Below are 19,357 nucleotides of genomic sequence, written 5' to 3'. Positions count from 1 at the left end.
ATTTCGCTTTGTGACACACCGGTATCAAAATTGTATCCAGTAACGATTTTGCGGCAGATTTCCTGCAGACTGTCCTCCTCTGGACGCCGTATGCGGCAAAGCTCCGGGATCCATTTGCTGGCTACTGGCAGCGACCGTGGCGACAGCAGCGGCGCTGCACTCCCCCGTTCTTTATCGAAAGCGCCTGCTACCGCTCATCGCTTTTGATGATTTAAAACGCTTTATTATTAAATGTTGCTCCACAGAAAATTTCTACAGTTTCCATTCATGCTCAAAAGCAACGGAGACAGACGCCCTGATTAGTAGGCGGGTATTATATTACATTAATCGGCAAGAGCTGAGTATGGCCCGAAATTAATTTTATAGACTGGGACGAAATTAAACCACCTCACTACATTCGATGAATTTATAAATGCTTCATACCTCGCTTCTTTTCCTTTCAAACTCAATTATTTGTGCAACTTTTGGTCAATGTTTGGATGTTTTCGTCAAGCCAGAGTGAACGTCTGTGGTGTAAAGTGTATTACAGTTCTTGTTTCATTCCTTATGGTAAGTCTATGCGATAAACTGTGTGAATACCTTGCAATGCATGCTCTGTAGCAGTGCAGGAACACTGCACATTTGGAGTTACATGTATGGGTTCATGAAGTATTTATTGTTGATCGGAAGTGATAGTTAAGGTCATCAGATTTAAACCAGAAAAATTTGTCGTTTTGAAGGTTTCAGAGAACGGAAAGGAATTGCTAACGCCGGTGTTAGAAAACGTCTACAGTTAAATGCTATTGCAAAAATTTAGAAGAAGGGAACTATATTAATGAACATGTGCACTTCATAAACAACCTTCTGACATGTTAGACCTATATGACGAACAAAGCTCAAATTTATATCGTTGAAAGTCGGTTTGAATCTTTTCAGGACCTATTTTACAGTGAAGCACCTTGGAATTTGCAAAGCAGAAATCCATGATATTAACTTAATTTACTAAGTCGAAATCTGACGAAGGTTGATGTTTAAAGGCATTCTTCAGATTTCGCATAAGAAAGATTCTTGACTACGACCGTAGTCTTGAGGTAAAACGCGAGACCAGCTAATATGATATTGTAGATTCGCTTGAATTACACTCATAGCTTCAGCACCGAGAGGAAAGGGGCGATAAAAATTTTGTCGATATGTGCTTTCGGTCGCCAGACGTCATATTAGCTGGTCTCGCGTTTTACCTCAAGACTACGGTCGTGTTCCAGCAGCGGTATGAATAAAATGATATTAATAATAACAGTAATAATCGAATTATCCGGCAACTTCACACTTCACAGTGGATTTTCTCGAACTAAGAAATTTGCTGAATTTGTGAAAAATCAAAATGGCTTCATATCCAGCCTATGATGCCTAGAAGAGTCTTTACATCCTGCTGACATGAGAATAGCATAATCTCTGCGTCAGAAGCTTGCTTCTACTTGACCATTTAAAAGACTCGCATTTTTTCCACCGTGACTAATTTTGTAAGCTAAGCACATCATGCGTTACAGCACACTCCTGGGGCTGGGTAATGTGACCACAATGGTCTGGTGGAACGAGCTATCACAGGTGCAATGCGTGGGTTCAGGCATTTACTTTTAAGAGGCACAAACATATTTATTTTACCTCTGGTAACCTCAAGAGAAAGACGTTATAATCCAGAATCCGCATTAAACATCACGTTCCTTCATTACCGACTGGGCAGAGCCGGTTTACGTTGGGAAATGACACAGCGGAAATCATGGTAAACAGAAATACAGTCGCCAGTAAGCTTACTTACATTAGCAAATTTTATTTTATTTGATGAAACGATAGCCATTTAAAGGGACAGGGCTCTTATTTTACTTGTACTTGATTGAACTAGAGACGTTTAAAAATTTGGTGCTGGACTGTGATTCGAATTCGTATCTTCTCTTTCGAGGATCTGAATCTCTCGGAACAGTATAGTTCAGTCATTTCGTTCCTTTTCCCAAGACTGCAATCTTCTCTAGGTCTCCTCCAAAGGTAGGTATGTGGGTGTGAAACCTGATCCAGTACAAAAATATTCATAATTTCATTTCTAGCTTTATCAAGTGCACACCGAGCTGCTAGTGAAAATTAACGCGCAATTTCAATGTCTGTTCATGTGTTGCCAACAATCGCAACAGGTGTCGTTATTTCTGGTCAAACACGCACACATCTTACTGTTCATGAGTAAGCAACTGATACTTACGCTGTATTCGTGGATGCACGGTAGGTGTGCAGTTCGATTGTCGCTTAGGCACAAAAGTTTGTATCCTTATTTTAGATTCAGACACCTAGCGGCTCGTAAGAAAAACCGATACGTAACATTTGATTTTTCTTACGACATTTCGTAATGATGTGGAACGTGTCATTTTAATGAAAGATTTCTTTAAATACCATGATTCAATTTCTTTACAACAATTTTTTACACTCTCTCTCATTGCTTTTTATTTCTCTCTCTCTCTCTCTCTCTCTCTCTCTCTCTCTCTCTCTCTCTCTCTCACACACACACACACACACACACACACACATTCTTTTTTATTTTTATTTGTTTGTTGTGCTCGACTATCGGCGAGGCACGAAAACGCCTGTGAATGACTTTCTTAGTTTTGAGTACACTTACGAAAGAAATATAAAAACAACAATGAGAGTTACTGATTTATGATGCTCAGTTTGCAGTCAGTTCTGAGTATTATTAGTAACTACGCTCCAGTCCCTAAACCTAGTTACAGAAAGCGAATCAGACGCATTACGTATTCCAGGCCGTAGCAGTGTCGGTTAGACCGTCAGTGAGAGAGCACTTCGACTTCCTGCTGCTAATAAGGCGAGTACACCGTTCGCTTGTTACACATTTTTACGAGCTTCAAACAGGTACAACTTATTTTCAGTTATCTGGGTAGTTACTATTTTATTTTTGTAATTTCTTGCGTGTTTGAGTGCCTACTAGACACAACCTTTTATTTTAATAACAGTGTAGTGTACAATATCGCCGTTGCTATCGACCCTCGTATCGTACAGGCTTTTGTTTGTTTGGTTAGAACAGCTCAGTGTCGGTTAGACCGTCAGTGAGAGAGCACTTCGACTTCCTGCTGCTAATAAGGCGAGTACACCGTTCGCTTGTAGGGTAAACATAGTCATGTGTAGGGACTGTGGTTGTTGTGAGCGGACGCAAGGAGAATTGGCCACTCTTCGGGGGCAGGTGGAGGCTTTGTCTGTTAGGCTCATCGAGCTCGAGGCGCAGGCGTCGGCTCGTAGTGGCGTTGGGGCAACTGTGGTGAGACCTATGCCTACTTCGGTGGCCTTGGAATCGCATGGAACCCCTGATGTCGCTGCGTCTTCCGGCAGTGAGCATCTTACCGGTCAGCCATCACTCCAGGGTGAATGGCGGACAGTGGTGGGCTCGCGCGTGCCTGGCCGAAAGGCGAAGGTGGGATCTGGCCGCGTGGCAGCTGCCTTACCCCTTTCCAACAGGTACGGGGTACTTCCTAGTGGTGATGACATCGTTTCCGAGCCACCACAGGATGCCTCGCCTGTTGGGCCAGTGGCCGATTCTCCGGCAAGGTCCCGACAGTCACAGAGGGCGGGCCTATTAGTTATAGGGAGCTCCAACGTTAGGCGGGTTATGGAGCCCCTTAGGAAAATAGCGGGTAGGTCGGGGAAGAATGCCAGTGTGCACTCGGTGTGCTTGCCGGGGGGTCTCGTCCGTAATGTGGAGGAGGCCCTTCCGGCAGCTATTGAACGCACTGGGTGTGACCGGCTGCAGATAGTAGCACATGTCGGAACGAATGACGCCTGCCGCTTGGGTTCTGAGGCCATCCTTGGTTCCTTCCGGCGACTGGCTGATTTGGTGAAGACAACCAGCATCGCACGCGGAGTGCAAGCTGAGCTTAATATCTGCAGCATAGTGCCCAGAGTCGATCGCGGTCCTCTGGTTTGGAGCCGTGTGGAGGGTCTAAACCAGAGGCTCAGACGACTCTGCGACTATAATGGTTGCAAATTCATCGACCTCCGTTATTGGGTGGAGAACTGTAGGGCCCCCCTAGACAGGTCAGGCGTGCACTACACACCGGAAGCAGCTACTAGGGTAGCAGAGTACGTGTGGCGTGCACACGGGGGTTTTTTAGGTTAGAGGGACCCCCCCTTGGGCGAAACGATAAAATACCTGACGGCTTACCAGAGAGGACATTATCATCGTTGATAAAGAACGTCCGTCCTCAGAGACCAAAAACAGGAAAAGTCAACGTAATATTGGTAAACTGCAGGAGTATCCAGGGCAAGGTTCCTGAATTAGTATCTCTTATTGAAGGAAATAGTGCGCATATAGTATTAGGAACGGAAAGTTGGTTAAAACCGGAAGTGAACAGTAACGAAATCCTAGACACAGAATGGAATATATACCGCAAGGATAGGATAAACGCCAATGGTGGAGGAGTATTTATAGCAGTAAAGAATTCAATAATATCCAGTGAAGTTATTAGCGAATGCGAATGTGAAATAATCTGGGTTAAGTTAAGTATCAAAGGTGGGTCAGATATGATAGTCGGATGCTTCTATAGACCACCTGCATCAGCAACCGTAGTAGTTGAGCGCCTCAGAGAGAACCTGCAGAACGTCGTGAAGAAGTTTCGTGATCATACTATTGTAATAGGGGGAGACTTCAATCTACCAGGTATAGAATGGTATAGTCACACAATCAGAACTGGAGCCAGGGACAGAGACTCTTGTGACATTATCCTGACTGCCTTGTCCGAGAATTACTTCGAGCAGATAGTTAGAGAACCAACTCGTGAAGCTAACGTTTTAGACCTCATAGCAACAAATAGACCGGAACTTTTCGACTCCGTGAATGTAGAAGAGGGTATCAGTGATCATAAGTCAGTGGTTGCATCAATGACTACAAGTGTAATAAGAAATGCCAAGAAAGGAAGGAAAATATATTTGCTTAACAAGAGTGATAGGGCACAAATCGCAGAATATCTGAGTGACCACCATCAAACGTTCATTTCTGAGGAAGAGGATGTGGAACAAAAATGGAAAAAATTCAGAAACATCGTCCAGTACGCCTTAGATAAGTTCGTACCGACTAAGGTCCAAAGCGAGGGGAAAGATCCACCGTGGTATAACAATCATGTACGAAAGGTACTACGGAAACAAAGAAAGCTTCATCATAGGTTTAAGAGTAGTCGAATCATAGCTGATAAGGAAAAGCTGAACGAAGCGAAAAAGAGCGTAAAGAGAGCAATGAGAGAAGCATTCAACGAATTCGAACATAAAACATTGGCAAACAATCTAAACAAGAACCCTAAAAAGTTTTGGTCATATGTAAAATCGGTAAGCGGATCTAAATCCCCTATTCAGTCACTCGTTGACCACGATGGCACCGAAACAGAGGACGACCGAAGAAAGGCAGAAATACTGAATTCAGTGTTCCGAAACTGTTTCACTGCGGAAAATCGTAACACGATCCCTGACTTCAGCCGTCGCACGGACGCCAAAATGGAAAATATTGAAATAAACGATATCGGAATTGAAAAACAACTGCTATCACTTAGTAGCGGAAAAGCATCCGGACCAGACGAGATACCCTTAAGATTCTACAGTGATTATGCTAAAGAACTTGCCCCCTTTCTATCAGCAATTTATCGTAGATCGCTGGAAGAACGTAAAGTACCTAGCGACTGGAAGAAAGCGCAGGTCGTTCCCATTTTCAAGAGGGGTCATAAATCAGATGCGAATAATTATAGGCCTATTTCGCTTACGTCAATCTGTTGTAGAATAATGGAACATGTTTTGTGTTCTCGTATTATGACGTTCTTAGATAATACAAATCTCCTTCATCATAACCAACATGGATTCCGCAAACAGAGATCATGTGAAACTCAGCTCGCCCTATTTGCCCAAGAAATTCACAGTGCCGTAGACACTGGCGAGCAGATTGATGCCGTATTCCTGGACTTCAGGAAGGCATTTGATACGGTTCCGCACTTACGTTTAGTGAAAAAAATACGAGCTTACGGAATATCGGACCAGGTTTGTGATTGGATTCAGGATTTCCTAGAAGAAAGAACACAACATGTCATTCTTAACGGTTCAAAATCTGCAGATGTAGAGGTAATTTCGGGAGTACCGCAGGGAAGCGTGATAGGACCTTTATTGTTTACAATTTACATAAATGACTTAGTTGACAACATCGGTAGCTCCGTGAGGCTATTTGCAGATGACACGGTTGTCTACAAGAAAGTAGCAACATCAGAAGACTCGTACGTACTCCAGGAGGACCTGCAGAGGATTAATGCATGGTGCGACAGCTGGCAGCTTTCCCTAAACGTAGATAAATGTAATATAATGCGCATACATAGGGGCAGAAATCAATTCCAGTACGATTATGCCATAGGTGGTAAATCATTGGAAGCGGTAACGACCGTAAAATACTTAGGAGTTACTATCCGGAGCGATCTGAAGTGGAATGATCACATAAAACAAATAGTGGGAAAAGCAGGCGCCAGGTTGAGATTCATAGGAAGAATTCTAAGAAAATGTGACACATCGACGAAAGAAGTAGCTTACAAAACGCTTGTTCGTCCGATTCTTGAGTATTGCTCATCAGTATGGGACCCTTACCAGGTTGGATTAATAGAAGAGATAGACATGATCCAGCGAAAAGCAGCGCGATTCGTCATGGGGACATTTAGTCAGCGCGAGAGCGTTACGGAGATGCTGAACAAGCTCCAATGGCGGACACTTCAAGAAAGGCGTTACGCAATACGGAGAGGTTTATTATCGAAATTACGAGAGAGCACATTCCGGGAAGAGATGGGCAACATATTACTACCGCCCACATATATCTCGCGTAATGATCACAACGAAAAGATCCGAGAAATTAGAGCAAATACGGAGACTTACAAGCAGTCGTTCTTCCCACGCACAATTCGTGAATGGAACAGGGAAGGGGGGATCAGATAGTGGTACAATAAGTACCCTCCGCCACACACCGTAAGGTGGCTCGCGGAGTATAGATGTAGATGTAGATGTAGACTTGGAGACACCAGCTATGGTCACTTCCCAGACCGCTGTAGGATCACATCGGTTCGTCTTCTTCCTGCTGGTACTGTAACTGAGATTTGGCAACAAGGCAACGTATGTTTGGCAACTCTGTGATCGACGAGTTACTTCCTGGTGTGCACGGAATTAAGCCTCAAAGTTCACTTGATTTTACCTGTCATTTCCATTGAATAATCTGAGTTATTATCGCTTGAAGGGTAACAAAAGGTTGAAAATTTACGGTTTTCAGCCCAGAAAAGTCGTTGCAGGTGGAAATCGCAACTAATCTCGACCTTTAAATAGCGGTTTACGGGCTATAGTTACTATTGCCCTCGTAATAGGAAGCTGAGACCCATACCTCCTCGCCAGCTCTATGGTAACGTGCTGACCGATGAAAAAGCGTCTGTTACGGTTCGCAGTTCCAGTCTCACTGACTGTAACCTTTTTATCCCTTCTGTGAAAGAGCTACAAGCAGTCAGATCAAACATCAATAAGGAAATCGCAAGAAAACGCTTTCAGCTCATAGTGCAATGTTGAAAAACTTATAATGCTGCACAACACGTAACGCCTCTTTCCGCTGCTGACAAGCGAATTTTGGGTTTCTAGGAATACGTAACTATATTTATGAAATGCTACATTTGCATACCTCTTGAGTATGACACAGCATACCAATTAAACACAGACCCAATCAAAATCTAAGTGAGTAGTATTTTACTAATTCGTGTCGATAGAGGCATGCTTGTGTACAGATACTTTCGTCGTAAGGTTATCATGGTTAGTTTTATTTCATTTCTTATAATACAGTGCACAATTTTCGTAAGGTTTCCTTTAGTGTTGTTAAAACAATAGTAAACATGAGAGAGAAATTAATCATCAACGATATATGCGAATTCTCTGATGTTACCTATGACAGTCTGACAATGCACATGCAGTTTATTGATTACATGCATGTAGAAAACTTGTTCTGAGTTAAAGCTGTCAGAGTTTGAAGAAGAATAAAATATCACTACCACACGACGGCTAATGTAGAAAATACTTTTCTGACATATTATGGCACGATGCGCTCTCCCTGCACATCTTCGAGATGCATCTGCTGCCTGCTGTCTATTAAACCTGAATAGAACAAAATGTCACAGTAGTTAGCCCTTTTTCCACATGCGACTACTTTGGGTTGAGAAGTGAAGGGAATTATGTTCAAAGTTCCATTAGATTGATAACTTCAGCAGAGAGCAGAATTGCGTTTTAAAAAATGTAGCACTGAATGTATTCGAACTCGCGACATCTTACCTATACTACAAGCTGACACGTAGCTACAACAACTCCAGAGCTCGGCAACTATTCCTCCAGAACTTTTAGATTCCACAGCACTGTGAGATTGTGCATATGGCCAGGTCTTGACTTCTGAGAGACAAACAGTTACAGCTTTTCTTTTGAACTGAACGACGTTTTCTAGTAACAGATAGCGCAATAGAATAGCTCAAGTGGAAAGGAACACTTCCTATTTAAACTTCTGCATCCTACACTGTTGGCAGTTGTGTGTAGGTGGCAGTTACGTGATTTTATTTCTGTGATTACAAAATAGTCGAATGTATGCACTGGGTAGCCGAGGCAGCTAGTTCATGGTGATTCGGTCAACCAAATAAATGAATTTACGGAACATGCTGCAAATTACCACAGTGAGCCTGTGTGTCAGAATTCTCATCCAGTGTGGCGCAACTGCGTTACGATAGAAAAATGACTCGCAGAGAAGAGGATTTCGTGGTCTGATGAACGGATGGTAGGTTGTTATACCTATGGTCTGGGTTCGATTCCCACTTCTGTTAACGATTTTAGATAGGGAGAGACAGATTCCATTCTCTCCTGGCTACACCAAGTGAAGGAGATATAATGGCTGCGTGGTCTGAAAATTCACATTAAAGATGATATTCCTTCTTTACCAAGTAGACGGTAGGTTGAACCACAATAAAGTCTGGAGTGGCAACATGTAGAAACTCTATCACCAGTAACCTTTCTTATACTAGTTATTTATTTCAAGTGACGACACAAACGCTATGTATGGTTACAGGACACTTATTCCATCTTTTATTTGAGCTTCTGTATGTCGATAAAATTGGTTCTGAACTGGGAATGCAACTCAGACCGCCCTTAACGCGGAATTTGATCCCTTCGTGGCAATACAGCTCGGCTACAATTTGTTGTTTGTTCAAAACTGCAGATTCCTCAACACCTTCACATATTACGCGTGAATGGGATCGAATCCTGGCCCGGCACTAAAGATTTAATTATGTATTATCAAGCTCTATCATGAGAACACCTATCTGCTGGTGGATAATAATTTTGATTTTTAATGTATTTTCATTCACTGTCAACACTAACGATATCTGACGTTTTTAACTCCCAGTGAGAGACAGAACTATTTGCGAGATGACTAAGATCAAGATGCTATTCTGAGCAGCTGGTGGAGAAAAATTCGGTAGCTGACTTCTCTTTGTGTGTAGTCAACAACGATATGTGTGGGGCTCTATTCCCAGTGAGCGCTGAACTCTTCGTCATATTATTTCAGTTCAAACATGCTCACATGTCACTGCTGGTGCAACAAACCCATATTTAACGTTCGTTTTCTCTAGAATATAACAGCGATAGGTGCCGGGTTGGAGTCCTGGGAAGGAAAAAATTATTGTTTCGTCTCGTCATTTCAGTTAAAACATCTAGCTACTGCCGCGAAATTCCGATATGTCACATTTGACTGTGCTTCGATAGCAATCCGATTAGGTTCCGGGTTCGAATCAGTATTCAACACACAGCTTTACCTCACGGCATTTCAAGTAAGTTACTTGTGAAGAAGCAATATTTAACATCTCTCGTCGTTCGTTAACAGGGACAATAGATGCTGGGTAGGAATTCGCGTCTGTTAAAAATGTTTGCGTTATGCAATTTAAAGTTGATATTTGCTAAGGAAACGTATGAAGACGCAGACTTCCTCGTTATCAATATGTGCGGCATATCTTTCGTGTTAACGAAAGTAAATTCCCGCTTTACCTCTTCTTACGTGTCAAATGAAATGTATGCCATGAGGAATAGAATATTTGTTGACTGCGTCCTTTCTTGCTTCCATCCTTACCAACATATTTCTTCATTCTCGTGGTAATCATGACATTCTATGTGTATGCTGCAAAAGATTGCAAGTGGACAAATTCGACATCGAGGTGCAAAGCGTTTGGTATCTTACATTATATTCAATTCGAATAAGCTTCCGGTGTATTTGGACTTCGTTTGTATTTTTAGATGATTATGAACGTTACGGAAATTTATCTCACATGCTTTATGTTGAATGAGAAACATTGAATGATCCGTTTTGCTTTCCCTACGTTGAAACGATATAATGTCGGCGTCAACAGCCTTCTTCCACGCCGGAAGCTGAAACTTGTATCATTCTGGATTAATGATAATTGAATGTCTCATATGTATACATAGCCCACAAGGCGACGTCAGAAACCATCAGGGGAGAACGCCGCATAAAAACCCAACGTGCGCGCGCGTCTCCACTCTGAAGAACCGTATCGGAGAATCACGGCAAGCATTTCGCTGAAGAGCTGCCTCGTCAGAGAGCCGAGAAATGTCAGCGTCGTAGCAAGTATTTGTCAACACTCTGATAGTGCATTTACTTCCGGGTGTAGGTCGGCGTTACCTCGCTAAATTCACTTGACATTCGTTTTCCACATCGAAGACTCGTACGATATAATCGACTGCAAGATGACACAATTAGAAAGTATATTTAATTTCTGGACTCCAAGAACGGCGTTCTTCACATAAGTAACACCTGTTTGTGTGTGTATTCTGGAGGACGACGGTGCAATCCCGCGCCCGGCCATCCTGATTTAGGTTTTCAATGATTTCCCTAAATCGCTTCAGGCAAATGCCGGGATGGTTCCTTAGGAAGGGCACGGCCGATTTCCTTCCCCATCCTTCCCTAATCCGAGCTTGTGCTCCGTCTCTAATGACATCGTTGTCGACGGGACGTTAAAACAGTAATCTCCACCTCCTCTGTTCGTGTGTTTAAGGTTGCGTTTTGAGCCTCAGGCAACATCGCAGTGACTATAGTCCGCCTCTGGCCGCCAGTGTGTCGTTAGCTCAGAGGTTCCCTTGTGCTTTGCAGTGCTTGTACTATAAGACATAGCAGTTCGAATCACGGTAGAAGCCGCTGACTACAACCTTTTACTTTCCATTTTAATTAATGGACTTGCAAACTGCTAGTAAAACTTTCTTATGCGAAATCTGAAGAATGCCTTTAAACATCAACCTTCGTCCGATTTCGACTTAGTAAATTAAGTTAATATCATGGATTTCTGCTTTGCAAATTCCAAGGTGCTTCACTGTAAAATAGGTCCTGAAAAGATTCAAACCGACTTTCAACGATATAAATTTGAGCTTTGTTCGTCATATAGGTCTAACATGTCAGAAGGTTGTTTATGAAGTGCACATGTTCATTAATATAGTTCCCTTCTTCTAAATTTTTGCAATAGCATTTAACTGTAGACGTTTTCTAACACCGGCGTTAGCAATTCCTTTCCGTTCTCTGAAACCTTCAAAACGACAAATTTTTCTGGTTTAAATCTGATGACCTTAACTATCACTTCCGATCAACAATAAATACTTCATGAACCCATACATGTAACTCCAAATGTGCAGTGTTCCTGCACTGCTACAGAGCATGCATTGCAAGGTATTCACACAGTTTATCGCATAGACTTACCATAAGGAATGAAACAAGAACTGTAATACACTTTACACCACAGACGTTCACTCTGGCTTGACGAAAACATCCAAACATTGACCAAAAGTTGCACAAATAATTGAGTTTGAAAGGAAAAGAAACGAGGTATGAAGCATTTATAAATTCATCGAATGTAGTGAGGTGGTTTAATTTCGTCCCAGTCTATAAAATTAATTTCGGGCCATACTCAGCTCTTGCCGATTAATGTAATATAATACCCGCCTACTAATCAGAGCGTCTGTCTCCGTTGCTTTTGAGCGTGAATGGAAATTGTAGAAATTTTCTGTGGAGCAACATTTAATAATAAAGCGTTTTAAATCATCAAAAGCGATGAGCGGTAGCAGGCGCTTTCGAAAAAGAATGGGGGAGTGCAGCGCCGCTGCTGTCGCCACGGTCGCTGCCAGTAGCCAGCAAATGGATTCCGGAGCTTTGCCGCATACGGCCTCCAGAGGAGGACAGTCTTCAGGAAATCTGCCGCAAAATCGTTACTGGATACAATTTTGATACCGGTGTGTCACAAAGCGAAATAGATTGAATCTGCGCTACCATTACATTCACGTCTGCAGCAATCAGACAGAAGAGGCTATAAAAATATTTTATGCCAGCTGCTCTCGATCCACTTACATTAAGAACAGAAACAACGCACGCTACCGCTAGACCACAGGCGTAATCAGCCTAGGGTTTCTCTATCATGGGACAAGTTTTCCTCCAGGAAGTGCCGCAGTCTACGGTGTTGCCAGATTGTGCAGATAACCGGACTAAGAGAATTAGCGAGTTGGCCAGTTTTTTTGTCCCATGTCGCGATCGGCGCGGTCTTAGCCTCTGAAGCGGCCGGCCGCCGGTCGAGTTTTATGTCAAAGAGTGTACATCCGTACACGTATCGAATGTTCTCATTGTAGACCTCTAAACCAGTGTGGCAGACGTGTGGCATATACAAACGATGAATATGTGGATATGCTTCTGGTCCTTGGTGCATCTTGTAACCGGGATGGTGTTGCCGCTTGTGAATATGCTGCTAGATATCCTCTTCGACGCCATCCAAATAAAAGTTTGTTTCGTCGTCTGGAACCACGCCTTTGGCAATCAGGTTCTCTCAGACTATCTGCTTGATGCACTGGAAGATGTTCTGCAACATGTTCGGCAGAAGATATGGTTCCAACATGTGGTGCGCCTCCACACTCTGGAATTAATGTGCGACAGTATTTGGACAGAACATTTCCAGGGAAATGGCTCCGACGTGGGACTCCAGTTGTATAGCCACCGTGTTAACCTGACCTAAATACCCTGGATTTCTTCGTGTGGCGACAATTGAAGGGCACGTGTACTCTATTCCACCGACGAGTGTGGAAAAATTGGTAGCGCGTATTTGTGTTGCTCTTGTTACTGTGGACGCAGCTTTGCTGCGAAGGGTCCAAAGCTGTATGATCGGGCGGGTTGCGCAATGTTTAGACGTGCAGGGCGGTCGGTTTGAGGATCTGTTGTTCTGAGGACATATTCTGTTGTGAAGGTCATGCGGTCATTAATAGGAACATTTTTATTGTCACTGGTTGCTAATGTGCGACATCTGTGCGCTCATATTACATGTAGTGTAAATGACAAGTAGATGGTGTATTATTGTACTGTGCTATCATCTTTAGCATCTCCACATTGGTATTGTTTTTATAGTTATTCTGTGCTATGACAGATCATTTGTTTCAGCTATCTATTTCTTATCTGTCTAACCACGTATTTGCTACGTTCAGCTTTACAACATGTTGAAAATTTATGATACATGTGACGTAAGCAATAGTGTATATTACACTATGGAATGTCAGACGCAACTGGCAAATAAAAAAAGAATGGGTCCCAACAAGGGATCAAACACTCGACCTCCTGTATGCCCAACCAACACTCTATCCACTGCACCAACCATACAGCACAAATAAAATATGCTGACAGAGGTAGTTCCCATATGTGAAGTTACAGTGTTGGCAGATTGCCACTTTTTAACGTCCTTTTTCTGACAGATATACTCGCCTGACGAAATTTTGTGAGAGACATCTTTTTATATCGCAGGCATGTGAAGAAACGCGCTGCGAAGTCCGAGTGATCGAATCACTTCACCCTGTAAGTAGAGTCAGCATCTGGGATGCATAATTTGGCCGGCTGGAGTGGCCGAGAGATTCTAGGCGCTACAGTCTGGAACCGCGCGAATGCTACGATCGAAGGTTCGAATCCTGCCTCGGGCACGCGTGTGGGCTCTCCGTAGGTTAGTTAGGTTTAAGAAGTTCTAAGTTCTAGGGGAATGCTGAGCTCAGCAGTTAAGTCCCATAGTGCTCAGAGCCATTTGCACCATTTGCATAGTTTGTTAAACCGATTGTGCAATAGTTCTCGCACTCTCCCCGTGCTATCTTCTGGATGGCGTGGACAGTATTTTTCCGAAAGTCTTGTGGTATGTCTGCAGACCCATAGATTCTACAAACCAATCGCAGTAGTCATTTGGTTGGCACTTCCCGCAATAACATTATAAACTGCAAAGGTAGATTTTCTATTCCCTCCCGCCTTATTTGTTCGCAAGTCTTCTAAAGCTCTATTAAACGCAATTGGTAATCAGCTGCGACTTCCTTGTCGGCCGTCACTTCTTCTTTTGTCATCAGATACTTTCTCCCCCCTCGTAGAGCCCTTCAATGTACTATTTTCACCTGCCCTGTGTCGCCTCTGCGTTTAATACCTGGATTTCTAATACCTCTTAATGTTGACGACCTGGCCTTTAATTTCACCGAAGACTGCTTTGACACTTCTATACGCTCAGTCTGTCCTTCCGACGACCATTTAGGATTCGCTTTTCTTACACTTCTGCTGTAGCCAACTAATTTCGTTCCTAAGTGACTTGTACTGCAGTTTACATCATACTCACAAACATTTTTATATTTCTGCTGTAATCGATCAATTGAAGTATTTTTTCTGTTACCTTCTATTCCATAGCTGTGTGTTCAACTTCTGGCATTTTCCTTTTACGAATGTCCATTTTTCTTGAACATACTTGCCGAATTTGGTGTTCATTAGGACATTATCTACGCCACCAGGCAACTTCAAACGCACTTCAGCTTTCCTCAGTACTTCAGTGTGCCACTTCTATACACATCGGTTCTTCTTTGCGATTCACTTTAAATGCAGCGCATTCTTCTTTACTGGTATAAGATTTAATTTTAGAGGTTAAGTAGTACAACTGACACACAGGGTGCTTTCTCTTTTCCTCCGTAACGTAAGTAATAAGCAGATTACAGCTTATTAATTGTTAACATCAATCAAATTCACTATGTTCAACAAACACAATTCCCTGGTTTGTTTTCTGTACGACTTTTCGTGCGTAGTCCTCCGATCACGGAGACCTCCGTTGAAAGACTCTAAAAAGATGCTTCTATAAAACATTTATTACGAGACGATGTTTTGTGTGTTACGTAGCACACAAACTAGTGCCTCAACGTGTTAGGAAACTACAAAGGCCGTTTCATTGCTTGGGACACGACACGTAGGAATTCGTCACATTCACTGTCTACACGGCGCAATAAAATGTCACCACCCTCTTCCACAACACTGTCTTCTTTAGTGAACCTAAATTAAAGAACGCCACACTTCCTTTCGAATATGTTGATAATATGCCAACTAGCTATGCAGATAACGAAGAAATTGAAGAAATGTATGATGAAATAAAAGAAATTATTCACATAGTGAGGGGAGACGAAAATTTAATAGTCATGGGTGACTGGAATTCGGTAGTAGGAAAAGGAAGAGAAGGAAACGTAGTAGGTGAATATGTATTGGGGTTAAGAAATGAAAGAGGAAGCCGCTTGGTAGAATTTTGCACAGAGCACAACTTAATCATAGCTAACACTTGGTTCCAGAATCATAAAAGAAGATTGTATACATGGAAGAAGGCTGGAGATACTGACAGGAATCAGATAGATTATATAATGGTAAGACAGAGATTTAGGAACCAGGTTTTAAATTGTAAGACGTTTCCAGGGGAAGATGTGGCCTCTGACCACAATCTATTGGTTATGAACTGTAGATTCAAACTGAAGAAACTACAAAAAGGTGGGAATTTAAGGAGATGGGACCTGGATAAAATGACTAAACCAAAGGTTGTACAGAGTTTCAGGGAGAGCACAAGGGAACAATTGACAGGAATGGGGGAAAGAAATACAGTAGAAAAAGAATGGGTAGATTTGTGAGATGAAGTAGTGAAGGCAGTAAAGGATCAAGTAGGTAAAAAGACGAGGGTTAGTAGAAATCCTTGGGCAACAGAAGAAATATTGAATTGAATAGATGAAAAAAATATATATAAAAATGCAGTAAATGAAGCAGGCAAAATGGAATACAAACGTCTCAAAAATGAGATCGACAGGAAGTGCAAATTGGCTAAGCAGGGATGGCTAGAGGATAAATGCAAGGATGTAGAGGCTTATCTCACTAGGGGTAAGATAGATACTGCCTAAAGGAAAATTAAAGAGAACTTTGGAGAAAAGAGAACCACTTGTATGAATATCCAGAGCTCAGATGGAAACCCAGCTCTAAGCAAAGAAGGGAAAGCAGAAAGGTGGAAGGAGTATATAGAGGGACTATACAAGGCTGATGTACTTGAGGACAATATTATGGAAATGGAAGAGGATGTAGATGAAGGTGAAATGGGAGATACAATACTGCGTGAAGAGTTTGACACAGCACTGAAAGACCTGAGTCGAAACAAGGCCCCAGGAGTAGACAACATTCATTAGAACTACTGACGGCCTTGGGAGGGCCAGTCCTGACAAAACTCTACAATCTGTTGGGCAAGATGTATGAGACAGGCGAAGTACCCTCAGACTTCAAGAAGAATATGATAATTCCAATCCCAAAGAAAGCAGGTGCTGACAGATGTGAAAATTACCGAACAATCAGTTTAATAAGTCACTGCTGCAAAATACTAACGCGAATTCTTTACAGACGAATGGAAAAACTGGTAGAAGCCGACCTCTGGGAAGATCAGTTAGGATTCCGTAGAAATATAGGAACACGTGGGGCAATACTGACCCTACGACTTATCTTAGAAGCTAGATTAAGGAAAGGCAAACCTACGTTTCTAGCATTTGCAGACTTAGGGAACGCTTTTGACAATGTTGACTGGAATACTCTCTTTCTAATTCTGAATGTGGCAAGGATAAAATACAGGGAGAGAAAGGCTATTTACAATTTGTACAGAAACCAGATGACAGTTATAAGAGTCGAGGGATATGAAAGGGAAGCAGTGGTTGGGAAGGGAGTGAGACAGGGTTGTAGCCTTTCCCCGATGTTATTCAATCTGTATATTGAGCAAGTAGTGAAGGAAGCAAAAGAAAAATTCGTAGTAGGTATTAAAATCCATGGAGAAGAAATAAAAACTTTGAGGTTCGCCGATGGCATTGTAATTCTGTCAGAGACAGCAATGGACTTAGAAGAGCAGTTGAACGGAATGGATAGTGTCTTGAAAGGAGGATATAAGATGAAAATCAACAATAGCAAAACAAGGATAATGGAATGTAGTCGAATTAAATCGGGTGATGCTGAGGGAATTCGATTAGGAAATGAGACACTTAAAGTAGTAAAGGAGTTTTTTTATTTGGGGAGCAAAATAACTGATGATGGTCGAAGTGGAGAGGATATAAAATGTAGACTGGCAATGGCAAGGAAAGCGTTTCTGAAGAATAGAAATTTGTTAACATCGAGTGTAGATGTAAGCGTCAGGAAGTCGTTTCTGAAAGTATTTGTTTGGAGTGTAGCCATGTATGGAAGTGAAACATGGGCGATAGCTAGTTTGGACAAGTAGAGAATATATGCTTTCGAAATGTGGTGTTACAGAAGAATGTTGAAGATTAGATGGGTAGATCATATAACTAATGAGGAGGTATTGAATAGGACTGGGGAGAAGAGAAGTTTGTGGCACAACGTGACTAGAAGAAGGGATCGGTTGGTAGGACATGTTCTGAGGCTTCAAGGGACCACCAATTTAGTATTGGCGGGCAGCGTAGAGGGTAAAAATCGTAGATTGAGGCCAAGAGATGAATAAACAGATTCAGAAGGATGTAGGTTGCAGTAGGTACTGAGAGATGAAGGAACTTCCACAGGATAGAGTAACATGGAGAGCTGCATCAAACCAGTCTCAGGACTGAAGACGACAAGAGCAACATGTTGATAATAAATAAAGTATCGTTTTTAGTCAGGTCTGCAGAATTAACCTATTATGCTGCAAAATTCTGGCAACTACATTAGTGCTTGTGAATGCCGTTGATGAATCTACGTCTGAAGACCTTTCTCTTGTTACATTTGCGCGGCGAACTCTTATTCGTGTACCCCTACCTTGTGGCGTACCGAGTGCAGTCCGCAGTCGCCGGAGCACAGCTGGTGTATTTCTATCACTTCGACGCCGTCACCAATCTTAACGAGGCCAAGAAGATCTTAACCAAAGAAGACATTGCTGGTAAATACATAATTCTTGATATGAAAATCTTCCGCTATTTTTCTAGCAGAAATAACGGAATAACAAAGTCCCATAATGAATCGAAATATAAGAGGAGATCAGAAAGTCTCCGTTCGAATGCCGTACACTCCAGAATCGGTATGGCGCTTTAGGAAAAATCGACAGGACCTGACGCAATCGTTCAACCGACGCACCAGGTTGAGGATATCTGTTTGGTAAAACAACGAGTCCTCCTGCACGAAGAAGTCCGAAAGCGACTGCTGCACATCCTCGTCCGACAGGCATTTGAGGTCTTCTTTAAGGGACGCGAGGAGAGATATCAGGAGTGTCGAGTGTAACGGAGGAGGCTGGCTTCCCAGATCGACCGACATCTTGTGTCGAATTGGCTCCAGCACAGACATGGAGCACCATTCCGTAACGGAGGTTTTCGACAGACATGCTGTCTCCATTCTTCATTCTCCAGTGCATTCCTACCGGTGTTTGTCCCTCTTCAGCCAAGAAAAGAATAACAGCACGTCGGCCCCGTTAGGACGTCTTTATTAATAATGTTGTTGAGCCGTAATTTATTTTCAAAGAATTTTCTTGAGAATTACGTTTCATTACTGGTTAACACACCAAATCAGACAAACATGACAGAGGCAGCTCCGAACGACAGACAGACACTAACTGCCTAATAAATGCGGACGAGAGACAGACGAGCAAGCTGGGGACGAGAGACTGGCCAAGAAAAGCAGTAGAATTTAACAAGTAAATGAAACAACATATCACCAAACTTCTAATAAAGTGCAATTTCTGGAGAAGACCTGGCTCAGCACCCCGAAATCGCTCTCCCGAACCGTCCACTGCCAGCCGCTTCAACGGACGCAGGAAGGCGCGCCGATCTCCCGTCTCACGGCATCGCAGCTCGCACCGGCCAGACCGATGTCGTGGGTTGACTCGTGTTGCTATCGTGTCGACGGTGAAGCCACTACAACTCGCTCTGCGGCGCGACCCACTGGACTCACGAGGCGACCTCACATGCGCCGACGTTCAAGGCGGACAAGTCATCT

The 19,357-nt window shown here is 42.8% G+C and overlaps 1 protein-coding gene across 1 annotated transcript in view; it reads left to right on the top strand.

The window, feature by feature from the left end:
- The window catches only part of LOC126235135 (juvenile hormone esterase-like), an 82,554-nt gene that overhangs the window by 53,795 nt on the left and 9,402 nt on the right, over positions 1 to 19,357 (top strand). The window lies entirely within an intron of this gene.

Source organism: Schistocerca nitens, chromosome 2 (assembly GCF_023898315.1).
Source record: "Schistocerca nitens isolate TAMUIC-IGC-003100 chromosome 2, iqSchNite1.1, whole genome shotgun sequence".
In the NCBI taxonomy this organism is placed as follows: domain Eukaryota; kingdom Metazoa; phylum Arthropoda; class Insecta; order Orthoptera; family Acrididae; genus Schistocerca; species Schistocerca nitens.
Note: the sequence above shows the minus strand (reverse complement) of the source record. Positions and strands in the feature narration are given on the sequence as shown.